This window comes from Apteryx rowi, unplaced genomic scaffold (genome assembly GCF_003343035.1).
Source record: "Apteryx rowi isolate R43461 unplaced genomic scaffold, aptRow1 scaffold_729, whole genome shotgun sequence".
NCBI lineage: Eukaryota > Metazoa > Chordata > Aves > Apterygiformes > Apterygidae > Apteryx > Apteryx rowi.
Genome location: NW_020451015.1, coordinates 307,657 through 321,374, shown reverse-complemented (window position 1 = coordinate 321,374; position 13,718 = coordinate 307,657).

The following is a 13,718-nucleotide window of genomic DNA, read 5'->3' as shown; positions in this document are numbered from 1 at the left end:
TTCCCTCCCTCTCTGTAAAACAGGGCATTGACTGTTAAACTAGGTGTCGCGTGCTTATATATGGCTTTACATTCCCCAGTGACGGCTGCAAGGAGTTTCCAAATACCGGCTCGGTTTTATTTAGTTCCTCACAACTCGCCCCAGAAGAGGCAACCCTGCAGGACCATCTGCACTGCAGTCGGAGGTGGGTTTGCAGCACGTACCGAGCTGCCTTTCCTCTCTCCGGTTGTGCCCCGTGCCGGGGAAGGCGCGGAGGGGCCGAGCGTTCGGTGCCCTTCCCGACGCTCCGGGTTTCTGTGCACGAACGCCGGCCAGCCCGGGTGCTTTCTTTGGCTGACCGGGAGCTTGCTTGGCACTGTCGAAAACCCGTGTCCTGACACTGATGTAATCGAAATTAAAATATCCCTGAAGGAAGCTTATCTGCAAACATGCCCAATTCTGGAGTCGGCATCCCCCAGGCGAGCCCGCTGCCGGAGCCAGTGCCAGGAGGGTTGCGAGCGGTGTCGAATGTGTCATTTCAAAGCGATGGCACGTAGCACACCGCTGAGACCTAAAGAGGGGCCAGAAGCATTTGTCTTGGCTGTCAAACCCCGGGGGCTTCACTGCCCTGGACCATTTTTCTTTAGGTTTCGGCTCCCTGGGGCTTTCCCAAAGGGCTGCACAGTCAAGGCAGTGGTATCTCCGCAGTCAGAGCAAGGGGCAATCGAGAGGGACACTTGCCCCAAGTGCTGCCCGAATCCACTCTGGGGCTGCTCTGGCAACTCCGAGCAGCTCCAAAGAGAGGAAAGTCCATGGCTGGGGAGATGGAGAAGGATCCCAGCCAGCAAGAGAGGGAGCGGATCAAAGTGCTGGTAATTTAAAAGCTCTGTAGCTCTGCCGCTGCTCCGACGGCTCCAGGTGCGGAGGGCCCTGCTCAGGGGCAGTGGGCGGCAAACTGAAATCCCCCTCTGGGTAGTGCGCCCAACACGTGTCCCTGCTCACGACCACGGCCAAAGGGGATGTAGGCTGCTAGCAGGCTTCAGGCCAAGTGCAGATCCTGGAAAGAGGGAAACAGAAAAACGCTCCGCTAATAACAGAAATTTTGGAAATGCCCAAAACCATCACTTATGAGTAAGTATTCAGCTGGGCAAAAATGGAATGAGAAAAAGGATGGATCAGCACATAGCAAATGACATCAGTATTTTTGTCTCTGGTGGCATTAGTCAAAATATTGAGATTTGGAGAAGACTTGTTAACACCGCAAACACTGGATTAAAAAATACTGGAGGCATGAGAGTAGAAAGGAGGAGCTGGCCAAAGGCAGAATGTCAGAAATGTCACAGGACGCTAGATCAAAGATGTCCTGTGTCCAGCAGCAGGCAGCAGCAATTCCTTAGGGAAAAAGCACAAGGGAGGGATTATGTATGTAGCAATCTCTCTCCCATGTGCGCTCCCGGGACTCCTAGAGCCCATGGTTGTATCTGGCCTGTAATTTTTAAATAGCCCCTGATGGACTAGTCCTCCTCGAGCTTGAATCCGCTTCTCCTTCATCCCTCCACGCCATCTCCTGGCGATGACACTGGAGGATCCTGCGTCCCTGGGAAAGGCTGGTCCGCGGGTTTGGCATTGCTGCTGGGGCACTGGGCTAACTCCAAACCTTACCCCAAATTCTCATCGGAAGTGGAGGAAATTTCACCCACGCTGTTCCTGGTGGGAAGGGCTATGGCCCACRTCTCGGTGCACTCAAAGGGGGGCTTGGCTGGGAGCTGGGGTAGCACCACTGCCTCCTCCCCCCCGCGGCATCGCGCAGCTGCTTCCGTGGCGCGGGGAGACGGGTGGCTGCAAAGCGCTTCTGGGGCGCCGGCTGCACACGTGCTGCTGTGCGCTGGGGCTCGTGTTCCCCCGCTCTGCAGCTCGCGGGGTCCCTCAGCGCAACCGTTTTTCCAGACTGCGGCAATAATCGACTGCGCAGAGGTCCCGGGCACGGATCCGCGTTTCAGACCCTGCCTCACGCTCATTCCTGCGGCGTGTTTTCGGGGGGAGGGAGGAGGAGAAGGGGGGAAGAGGCTCTCGTCCCCTTTGCAAGGACGCGGGCTGTGCCTCAAGCTTTCTGCGCGTCCCCCCGCGGCCCGCRCGCCCCGCGCCCCTCCCCACACATTCCTGCACAGACCCCTTTTGTTCGCTGCCCTCAGCCAGCGCGCAGGCGGCAACAGCAGCCCAGATGTTCCCTATCAAACGCAGAGCCATGCCAACAAACTTTGGCACACATGAAAGTGTGCTGAGGAATGGGCCTCCGCAAATACCACTTTTTTTCTCCCCCCTCCCGCTCCCCGCTCCGATTCCTGCAAGTATTTTTAAATGTTAATGGGTTCCACGCCGCGACAGCCCGAGGGGGGCTGCCAAGCCGGGCTCCAGGAGCGTCCGGCAAATTAGCAGTTAAGGCATCCCCGGCGCCTCGGTGCTGTGCTGCCCCGCGGGCCCCAGCGGGGCCGCGCTAACCTTGAGCCCCCGTCACTCATTTCCCCCAACGGCTCGCCGCCGCGGTGTCGTTTTTCCGCCRGCGATGCCGCACGGCGGCGGCGGTGGCGGCGGCACGGGGAGCGCCAGCATCCCAGGCCTGCCTGCCCCGGCCGGCGGAGGAAACGCAGCCGCTGCTTTGGGTGGCTCCATGGTAAATCGGTTTTCTCCCGGCACCGTCGGGGTTGTTCCGACGGCCTGGAGACGTACGGGCCAGCGCGCCGTGGGCGCCGCTCTCGACGCTCAAGGGGCCCCTTGAGGCCTGGGCTTGCCCCAAGCTCAGCCCTTGGTGGGTGCACGGAAGAGCGAGGTGGGTTTGGCCTGAGCGGGATGCAATTTTTCATCAGCTCTGTCACAACATCTTCCCTAAAGGGAATTCCTGGCATCCCACCTCTCAAGCTCCGCTGCATCCCGCCATCGATGGAGTGATGGGCACGGGCAGGGGACGGGAAACACCACCCGCACCCAGACTCGCCTTYGTGAAGCAGTCAGAGACACTTTCTGCTGGAAGAGCTCGTCTCGTCTAATTTAAACAAGAGAATCCCGTTTGTTTCAGCACTAGGGCTCTTCAAAGGGAGCCTGAACGGCTTTTTCTTTTTTTTCCTTCACTATAATGGCAGAAATGTATTTTTTCACTCCTCTCTCACGTTGTAAAGACTGAAGTGCTTTTGCTCAAATTAAAAAAAATAAAATCACATCTGGATGAAGATCAGACCTTGCAAGTTTCCACAGAGGGTGGTGAACCTCTCTCCCCAGCAGCAGGCTTATCCGAGATAATCATCTCCCCAAGGAACTGGCCAAGATTTCCGTACTGGAAAAAGACCCTTCTCACAGGGTTTTGCACAAGAAGGGATGGCAAGGACCATCGTACAGTGAATTCAGCTGATAGAGAGACAGGCAGTGTCCCAGGGGAGAGACGAGAGCTACGTTTCCAGCCCGGGGTTGAACTGAGATGAAGCAATGAGCGTGGAGAGGTTCAGAGAAATCACCAGATGTGCTTGCGACAGCCAGGGCTGCCGCAGGAAGGGAGGAAATTGTTCTGAACGAGCCGAGCGCAGGAGTCATCTCTGGCTGCAAACACATGGTCTCAGGCAGGCGGCAACGACGGCCACTGCCGAAGAGCCCGGCCGGGCGCCCTGGGCGGCGCAGAGGGCAGGGGCTGCTGGTCGGAGACACCCCACCGCAGAGAGGACAGCCCTCAACAGACAACGTTAGCTGTGCCCCCTATGTCCTTGTCCTCACCATGCACCTCGAAAACAAATGTAACCTTGGAGGAAAGCTTGAGGTAGAGGGGTAGGGAAAGGAGAAGGGTCTGCGTTGATGAAAGCCCTGTTTCTCTCTCTGGGGGAAGGGCAAAGGGGAAAGTGGGATTATGGTTATGTTTTACAAAAGATTTGTAGGAGCTATTAACTCTTTCTGAAAAGCGAAAGAAGTTGAGCGCCAGTCCCTGGTTTCCTTCATTAAGGAGGGAAGGCAGCATGCTGAATTTACCATTAAAATTGTAATAATAATAATAATAAAACATAGCCCCTAAATTATCCCATTTAAAAACAAAAAAAATTAAGAGGTAGCTGCCTTTTCACATGTGGTCTGGTTTAAATCCTGGGAGCAATGTGGCCCCTGAGATCTAACCTGCCGGAGCAGAACCCCGCTGGGTTCAAAGGCAACGGCGGACCCTTGATTTTGCTTTCGAACGTGTGCTGGGGCGGCTAAGGTTTTTGAAGCCCTGAGCAAGTTTTGGAAGATCTCTTTTCATGACTAAGCAATCTGTGGGAAAAATATATTGGTAGTTTTGCATGAAGGGAATAGTTTGGGATATGAGGCAAGTGTCTCCAGAGGCTTGCTGGGTTGTTCCGTGGCTTATGCAAAAAGTCTGCAATCTTTGGGGCTCTGTATAAAACTGGGAGGACAAAGGTCCCCTCTGCGAGCTCAGAYGCTGTCAGATTCCTCCAAATGATGCTGACTCCAGCAGTCAATCTTCATTTAACGCTCCCAAACCAGATGAAAAATTGCAAACTGAATCTCACCATGTGTACTTAAGAGGGTTTTCTAGTTGCTGGTGCACAGGTGTTGCTACAGGCACGATACAGAGATACCCTGCTGGCTAAATAATCCTGCTTTTCCGAACTGGTTCAGTCCATATTGGACTAAAAGGGAAGGCTGGCTCGTTCTCAGCTGCAGAATTCAGGRTATCTGCTTGTCCTCTTTGGCTCATCTTCAGCTTCTCTGCTTGCAAGTGCATTACTACACTGAGCACGCGGACAGGAATTGCGGAGCCTTTTCTCCTGCTACGAGAGGAATCTGGAAACAATTACAAGCTGCTCACGCTTAATCACCCGGCTAAATCTTAAATGCCTGTCTTAATATTTTGCAGGACTGAAGATGGCATCTGAATTTTTGTGGTGCACAGGTTAAATGGCAGAGCATACGGACTTTGACAGTTTTGCTCTGTGAATGTTTCAGGGGTGGCTGGTCCTAAGGACCCCACAGGTTCCCTGAAATTCAGGTAGAATTTCAAAGAAAACCTAAAATGTAAAGGAAAATGCAGCAAAAAAGAAGTTCTGCCTGACATTTGTGCAAACTCTCAGCTCACCCATGCTCTTACGAACCTCACTGGACTCAAACATTTGTGCCTCAGACTGAACTGGGAATATTTTCTTGGGAGAGTATTGAATTTGTTAAAAAAAACARAGTCTCCTGCAAAAATGAAGGCAACCAAAATGATTCACAAATCTGAGTCGAAGTAATTCAATGACAAGAAAAGACAAGTCCTTCTTTCCTTCCTCAAATATCAAAATGTTTCACTTYAGCATTTTCAGGCTGAAGCAGTTTGCTTTAGTGAAGGTCATTTAGTTTGAAGCAGGATTTTTTTCATTTTCAAATGGTCCTAAATATAGAAGAAGAGCTGTGTTTTTTATTCTGCCTTCTTTTTAAGATTAAAAAGCCTCAAAGCAAACCAAAACATTTTGTCACTGGTCAAGCACCAAAATGAAATGCATTTTTTCTCGTTGTATTAAAAGTCCTTCCTCTTCAGCTCAGATCCAAAACCAGGATTTTCCACCAACACTTGTACTTTGGCCATCAGAACAAATCCCTCAACCTTGTTTTCACCTTGCTGCTGCAGTAGTAARGAGTCTAATTTTGGTTGCCCATATTTTAGTCAGCACTTTCTTTATTAAACCATTAATTTATTGATGAGATCTGTGTGATGTCAGTGTTCACATCAAGGCCTTGGTGTGGTAGATACCTCTCCAAACTATTCAGGATACCTCATCACGGAAGCTAGAAGCTGCTAAGCATCTTTGGCCATCAGGTTGCTTACTTAGAGCCGTAAATGCAGATTTTGAGCCTAGGCTGTAGACACTCACATTTGGGAATCTTCATTAGATCATGTGGCCCTGTTAAGCCTYGTGTGTGCCAGCAAGGTATGCAGTCATTACAATATTTAAAAACTAAATAAAACACTCTCAGAGAAACTACTGAACAACAGCTTTAAAAAGAACATTTTGAAAGGGAGCTACCAATTTACAAGGGTGATTTTCTAAGGTCACAAGAAGTTGCTTCTAAAGTCTCAGTAWGAGCCAAGCACTCTGCAACTCAGCAATCCTTGGAAAACCTCTTCCAAATCCAGTCTCAACAAATAAAAGTTCTTCCCTAAAGGACATCCATAAACACCTTGGGTTTTAAATCTTCTTCATGCTTGCTGCAGAGAGGAAGCATCAACATTTTGTGAACTTTATTGCAGGAAAGAAGCAACGTTTTACCTTAAAGACTTCCAAACCGTAGCACATATTATCTGTGCCATGGCTAGTGGCCAAAGCCTCCGAGTGGAGGTGGAAGCACATCCCGCAAGGCTCGGGGCGTGCTCAGGAGCTGACTGGGGGCAGATGCTTCTAATGTGGCACCCCGCAGGTAGCATTCGTTCGAGGCTGATGTCCTCCCCACAGCTGATGCTGGGATGCTGCACACAAACTCAGCCACGCTATCTTGGAGCACTAGTTAGGCTGCTGAGGATAACGTGGCTGCCAGGGACTGCCCTGGGGCTCTCACCACGGCAGCAGCGCAGTACCAAACAGCAGAGGGGATGGCAAGGCCATAACCCTGCCCATCTGTTTGCAGCATCTGTCTGTTGCTTAAACATTTGCAGGACAAGACAACGTATGCTAGTGCATGCCTCAAAGAGTTTGCAACCTGCTGGTCTCCAAATGGGTTCCTCTGTCAGAGCAGACTTGGTTATTTTTCTGTAATATTTGTACTACAGGCACCTCCAGAGACCCTGAATGAGATGCAGACTGTGTTATGCCCTGGGCAAGACTCCATGGAGAAATGTCCCATGTCACAAGGACTCAGGAAAGGTGAGGAGACCCTTACATTTCACAAGCACATAGGGGTTGTCACTCATYCTCCTTTGGCTTTGGACATGTCAGTTGAGCTGGCATCCTCCGTTCTCTATTTGCTGAGATGTGAGGACCCCATCCAAACCTACCAGCAGAGCTGTTCATGTGAGCCACCAGGGGCAAAAATGAGCCAAAACAGTGTAAAATGTTTCGGCATTAGGTCTTTGTCACACCAGCAGCTGAGCCAGGATTTCCAGAGGGAGCCAAGTCATCCACTGCAGGTGGTGGCAGGGATGGGAGAAGTGCTGGTCAGGGAGGGGAGTGCGGGCTACCTTGTGGGGATGCAACAGGATGGGAGTGAGGTCCYGGGTCACTCGCTGAGGACCATCAGTATTTCACTCACAGATGGGAGTTTTCTAATGCCAGCTTGCTGAATTGCTGCGGTCCAAAGCTGGGGGAGGACAGCATCCTCCGGCACGTGGCTTCTGTAGCTGGAAGGATATATGTGAACTGGCCTTACCACATGTTGGACTGGGCTGTCACAAGTGGGCCCAGACAGAGCATTCACAAGTTACAGGCTATAGGGAGTCAATGTGCAGTTGGGGATATTTGGCACTTCATGATAATAAAGTGATTTTCACATCATATAATACTTTACTGAAAATACATATCATAAACACTGCTGTTTCTTAGTGTTTGGCAACCATCTGTCTTTCTGTTATGCCACTGAAAGATGGTGATTTCCTGCAATGACTTTTGCAGAGGTGGCAGGAGCTACGCGGCTGGCTGACACCAAGAAGAACACAGCTGACAGTGCAGAGTTGTGTGTCCATGAGAAGGGGTGACGGGGCCATGACAGTCGCACATGTGACAGCCATGGGAAGGAGGCGCGGGAAGTGTCACAGCCACAGGCAGCAGGGCTGGGAGAGGTGTCAGAAGATGGCCCTGGCCAGTCCTCCGGTGGCAGCCAGCACACGCAGACAGGGACGTGGGCTACCTCGAATGGGCTAACAAAAATGATGAAGCAGAGCAAGGTCATAAATGGTGTACAGTAACCTGCACCTGTGGGGTCTCCCTGGAGTCTCCATCTCCCTAGGACCTCTGTGGGATCCACACAACCAAAACCACTGAAAACCGTGTCCTGTTCTCCCAGGGCTGCATTGATCTTACCTCTATCTTGCCTGACAGATGTTTGCTCTTAAAAACATCTGGTGACGGAGACTCCATGCTCTTCCTATGCCAATTCATTCATTGTTTTGCTGCCCTAACTGTGAGGAAGCCCTTCCTAGTGTCTAGCCCAGGTCTCACCTGCTTTACCTATCCACCATGGACACTGAAAACAGATTATCCCTGTCTCTTTACAGCTGCATTTATATATTTAAAGACTATTATCATGTCTTCTTCCCTGCAACTCAATCCCATCCAGACTAAACAACCCCAGTTCATTCACTTGAGCATTTAACAACAATAAGTTTGTTTGACAAAATTCAATTTGTTTAGAGCAGTGGTTCTAATAATCCACTCTATGCCAAAAATAACAAACATTTAGTAAATTTCTCTTCAAATCTTGAGTTTTATCAATTGTTTTGACAGTTAGATTGTAATTTTTAACCCAAATGGTTATAATTAAAGCAATTGCTTTCTAATTTTTCTATACAAATGTTTGAATTACACCTTTTATGTTGGCTGAGCAACACAATTAAAAGTATTAAACAACTGTCATGAGATACTTAACTCATTTTTTAGAAAGTATTCTTTTAAAGAATTTTTAAAAATATTTATAAAGTATCTTTTTAAAGTTATTAGCTGCAAAAATATTTATTTAGCTATTCAAAAATATATATCAGTATCTGCTCAGCTCTAATTTTGCCATCCAAAGCTGTAAATTTATAATCTTCAGGATATTTGTGGTCAGGATGAATTTTATTTTATTTTACCAGCTTCTTTTTTTCTGAAGATGATTTTATTTTACCAGCTTTTAATCCTGTTTAGATAGAGATGGACAACATTTTTCATACAAACATCTTAAGACAAGGAATTACCAGGGAATATTTTTGTATGGCAAATTTATCTTAAATACCCTCAGTGAGGAAAGAAAGAAAGATCCCCAAAAATGTCAGTAAAGTTTTTCATTTTTTAAAAATGAAAATGTTCATATTGCATGCTGAACTTTTTTTCAGTTCAGATCTTATTTTTTGAAAGCTGAATTTTCCTTAAGGAAAAAAAACAAGAGTTAAACTAGGAATCCTGGGGGCTTTCAAATCTGAGATGTTTTGGGACTCGGTTTCAAAGCAAACAAATCAATGTAATGAGGAGCGTCCTGTGAAAACAAGCAGCGTTCCCCACCCAGCTCTGCTTGTCGCCGGCACAGTCCGGCCCCGCGGAGGAGCGTGTTCAGCGCCGGTATGGCGCAGAGCGCCAGGCACCCAGGACCGTTTCTCCCGAAGCTACGACCCGGCTCCCTGGCTTTGGCTGCTGACAGCCTAGGGCATCCTCGGGAAGGAGTCGCAGCAAGCCGGGGAAGTTGCAGGTCACAGCATCCGTGGCAAAATGTATCCTGACTTCTACAGCCTGGCGCTGTGTTTTCCTAACCCACACCCCAGGCTGTACCGGGACTTTTTCCCTTGATYCAGATCCTTGATCCTTCTTCACTGGCATTTATGAAGCAAAACTTGGCCCTTTAAAGTAAAGCTGTACTTTCAAACCGTAGCCTCAGCCCGGGGATCAGAAGATTATCCCTAAGGCCTCTGTGAAAGGTAACTCAGAGAAGGAAAGTCTCAGCCTTAAACTTGCTACCTAGGAGCATTTGCGTCTTTGCTAGAAAATGTATAAAGATCCACAAATCAAAAGACGCTGAAAACCATTGGTTTACATGGTTTAAGCAGCAGTTTTTCAATGCAGTTTTTTTCACCTGGTAGCTCTTTAGGTAAGTGGATTTTTGTTTCCCTCTAAGAAATTCTTACAAACCAAAAAAACCCCCTGCTTTGGGCCCAGAAATGACATCGCTGACTTGATCCCTCTGGGAACTTATGAGAATAGAAACTTGGTAGGTAGAATAATGCTATATTTTGTAATTCAGCTTTCTCATCTTACTCTAGAATGAGAAGAATTCATTTTACACTGATAACACTATTTCCATTAGATTTGCCTGAATACACAACAACGTTTCAAGGTGGGGGAGCAACAGTGAGCTTATTTGCCATGCAGATAAAAATATATTTATTTTACTGTGGCAGAATCCCAAAAGAAAACTGGAAGGAATCATCTACTTTCAAGTGAGAAGAAATCTTCTCTCATAGTGATTTTTCCTATAGTAAGCAACGGAAGATGTGCCCAGATCTGGAGTCTCACTGATGTCAGTAAATAAGGGTCACATTTTGGTATCGGAAGGTGTTTTTGCACAAATACTCAAGCCAGCTCACTGCAACATGGAAGGCCACTGCGAGACGAAGTTAGGGCTGCGTTCTCATGCTATTACAGAGGTTTGATTCACTGGCTATGATTCTACATCCAGAATAAAGCAGCCAAGAGGCAGAGCAAAACCCACAGCACCCACAATTAACCTACTCCAGAGCCGAGGGGGTGTAACACAGTTACATTATCTTGTTGCACTCAGGGCTTCATCCTGCCACAGGCTGAGCTCTGGGTTCCCAACGCAGTTACGGCCCCAAGTACCGGATTAGGAGCACACCGGTGCCCGAGCCAGGCATCTTGGCACTTCCTCGGATCCACTCAGTAAGGCCCAATTAAAGAACAGGGCGCTAGCACATGCCTGAGGTTAAACACATATTTGTGCGCTGTTTTGGATCAGGGCTGGGGGCCCAGGCTCAGCTAGGCTAATTTCCACCTTGGTTTCTGTGTCTGGTGTTTCCTAATGGATAGCTCTCAGCCCGCAGGGGTATTTAGCCAGTAAAGAAACACCGAACACAGAAACCAGTACTGAAATTAGCCCCGAGGCAGAATCTAATCCACAGCCCACTGAACAGTGGAAAAAGTCTGATTGCCTTAATGGGCTGTAGAAGAGTTAAAGTTCAGTACAGGAGTGTTCGCAGCCTCAAGGCCTGAAGTGTCCTCTTGCTTTCAGTGCCACACTAAGGAATTAAATCACTCATCTCAGGTTTGGAAGCTTCCTGGACTGTTAAGCAAGGAATCAGCACGAGAAACTTTCACAATAGGGATGTCAAAAGCATCCTTTAATGGACAAACTAAATCCACAAGCAAAGTCATTTTTAAAAGGTAGGACTTGCTCCTTGTTCACGCAGTAACATGGCTTGGCTGGACTTGATAGTTCTTCGTAAGCCAGCCGGCATTATGTTCTGGTAAAAGGTGRGATAGTACTTACATGCATACAGTTTGAAACATTTTTCAATAGAAAGAAATAAACAGATTTAGGATTTTTTTGGCTTTGTTTTTTTCAGGATGGTATTTCCCCAGATCTATTAAATTATATGTCACAGTCCTCAGGAACTCACAACAGGGCCTGACACACAAGCAGAAAGGAAATTGTCTTTCCATGTATAAGTCTTTCCCTGTCTCACATTATGGTTTGGTCATTTACTGTGAACATGTTGCTTTGTGTGTTACTACTGCAGTGTGCAAAGGGGTGCAAAGAGTTGGGTTAAATACATATGTCTAAGTCAGGGAGCCCCTTACAGGAAGAGCTTATTTGGCTCTTAGGGAAAAAAAAAAGTGTTCAGGACTGATAAACTGATAAAAATTTAAGTTATGTCCTGATACAAATTGCATCTGTCCTGGGTTGAAACGTCATCTGAGGTCTGACACAGAGAGTCAGAATTTGCCAGCCTATGATGGCATTTCCACATTGATTTGAGAACTGCACAAGAAGTGATGTTTTTGTGATCTGATGGCACTTGCTGCTTCTAAAAGCCAGCTGGCTCAGGCCAAAAAAAAAAAAAAAACAATAAAAAATGTATGCACCAATCATGGAGGTCTCTGGGTACCCCATGAGATAGCAGTTCTTGAATCGTAAAAAGATGTGGGAGTCAAATCCAGCCCCAGACTTAAAAGAAAGTTTTGGGTTGTTGCTTCTTCATCTTGATCTGTGTTATTCATCATCTCTCTTCTGAAGAGGGGATGGAAAAGAAGGCTTCTATTTTCTCTTCCTCTTGTCCTTGTCCAAAGCCTTGTTGTAGGCATGGCTGCTGGGAGGAGACTCTTTTCCTAGGTGGAAAATGTGCAGTACCTTGTTATGTGCACAGGCCTTTAATCAGCCAGAGAGCACCAAGAGCCTCCATTTTCTAAATCTGCTGTTTGCTCCATGAAATGACTTCACTACGTTATAATTGTTCCTGGAGAAAGTTGGCTGAACGGCTGGTAATTAAACCTTCGGCTGATGGAAACTGTTAAAACTGGAGAGCTGCTTTGCCTATAGCGTTATAGTTAACAACTCAAAAGTCTTTATACTTTTTCTATAAAACACATGGGAGTTTTATGCCTGGAATATTTGCTGTAATAAAGAGAATATGGTGCTTCATTTTGTTTGTAGCATTAAAACTTGGAAAAGAAGAAAGAACTAAAGTTCAAGAATGAGATCTGGAGCTCGTACTTCACGAAGTACAGTTGGTATCTGCGGGTTTGATATAGCCCATTATAGTGATTTAGATAGCTAATTTCTGTATAGGCATATAAATGGGAATTAGGTATTTGCATCCTGTTGAGGATCTGGTCAAAACTGATTCATTGTAAAATTCAAGCTGACACCTAGTTTTGCTTCTTGCGCTTTCTGGAGTTTGAGGGCATTTGAGTCAAGGTTTGATTATGGTTCTAACTCAGATCCTTTCTGTGCTTGGGGAAGCTTCCCAGGGGATCCTGCAACCCAGTTCACGGGGGCACTCAGCACCCCTCAGCCCCAGGCTCACCCAAGGAAGCCTTCCCAATCCCTGCTGATAGACTCGAGATAACCATGCCCTGCTACTCTACTACTGGACATCAGCAAAGTCTCCGTTTCGTATCAAGGCCTAGAACTGAGCTGATGGTGAAAAATGGTGACACTTCTATTCCCCAAAGGCGCTCTGCCAAGTCCTATCAGCAACACTTAACGCCTGTCAGAGAGTGGCAATTCCAGGACACTTCTCCTCTGACTCGGACTGGTATTTATGGGATGTGTTAGTCACGCAGAAGCTGTTAAAAGTGCTTCAGTGATAAATCGCAAAGTCTTACATGGTCATCTAGTTACGAGTTTGCTCTGGGAGATAGCAATACTTCAGAGCTTGACTAATCCCTTACAGATTGGAAACGGATGGAAAGCGGGAGGGATATAGTTAGGCACTGAAAATGTCGCCTTTTTATTGCCAGTGATGTATTATTTAAGCCTCCAGCCTGCAAGACTACCTCAGTTAAGCCTAGGGCTCGTGCCTTTGCGTGCCACCTGACTTTCTTTACCACCCCAGGGGAGGTAAGCTTGCCTGCCCATCAGCAAGGCCTCTAATACGCTTAAAGCAGCCACGAGTCTGTGCCAGATGGACAAAACGCTTTCACGGCTACTGCTAGCGAGTGAGAAAACACTGCTGTTTGTTGCAGGATTTTGTCAGTTTATACGCAAGGAAGGAAGCGTGTGTGTGCACCCTTGTGCACAGCGCTCGGAGCAGACTTCCACAACCATCGGCACGGGAAAGACGTTCCTGTTCCTTCCGGACTTCCTCCCAGGGTGTCACCGAGACTTATCGATGCGCTTTGTCACCGAGCTGCGCGCTTGCGTCCCCCTTCTGCAGCCATGCCAGTTCGCGGGCAGCCACTGAGCCCTCCACGGCTCTGCGCCCCCAGCAGCCCTTGGGCTGGTGCCACACCACGTGCGGCCCATCGCGCAGACAGCAGCTACACACAGAGCTCGTCAAGGCCGGCACCGGCCCCGCTGCCACCCTCCCC